This window comes from Anolis carolinensis, chromosome 3, assembly GCF_035594765.1.
Source record: "Anolis carolinensis isolate JA03-04 chromosome 3, rAnoCar3.1.pri, whole genome shotgun sequence".
Lineage (NCBI taxonomy): Eukaryota > Metazoa > Chordata > Lepidosauria > Squamata > Dactyloidae > Anolis > Anolis carolinensis.
Genome location: NC_085843.1, coordinates 239,551,379 through 239,552,137, shown reverse-complemented (window position 1 = coordinate 239,552,137; position 759 = coordinate 239,551,379).

The following is a 759-nucleotide window of genomic DNA, read 5'->3' as shown; positions in this document are numbered from 1 at the left end:
CTCAGGAAGTCTTTGTCTTTAAAGGAAACCCGTAGAGATACTAAAAGGAGAGACTGACTGACTCATAAGGAGAGGATTTGTTTAGAATTGTTTTCATTAGATTTAATTGTTTTATAAAATAACTTAAATCCAGCAACTCCAATAAATAAATTAAAAAATCAAAAAAATCACATCTCTGATACTGCACTTTCATCAGAGTTAAATCATCTCTTTTCAATCGGTTGCTGCGAGTTTTCCGAGCTGTACGGCCATGTTTCAGAAGCCTTTCTCCCAACGTTTTGCCCACATCTATGGCAGGCAACCACAGAGGTTGTGAGGTCTGTTGGAAACTAGGCAAGTGGGATTTATATATCTGTGGAAGGTCCAGGATGGGAGAAACAACTCTTGGCTGTTTGAGGCAAGTGTGAATGTTGCAATTGATCACCTTGATTAGCACTGAAGTCATAGCTTCAAGACATGACTCTTTCCTGCCTGGGGGAATTCTTTGTTGGAAGGTGTTAGCTGGCTCTTACTGTCCTGATTTTAGAGTGTTTTAATACTGGTGGCCAGATTTTGTTAATTTTCATGGTTTCCTCCTTTGTGTTGTCCATATGCTTGAAGATTTCAATGGCTTCTCTGTGTAGTCTGACAAAGGATTCCCTCAGGCAGGAAGCAGCCAGGATATGAAGCTGAAAGGCCATTCAGTGCTAATCGAAGTGGCTCATTGCAACATTCGCACTTGTCTCAGACAACAGTTCCTTCTCCCACCCTGGACATTCC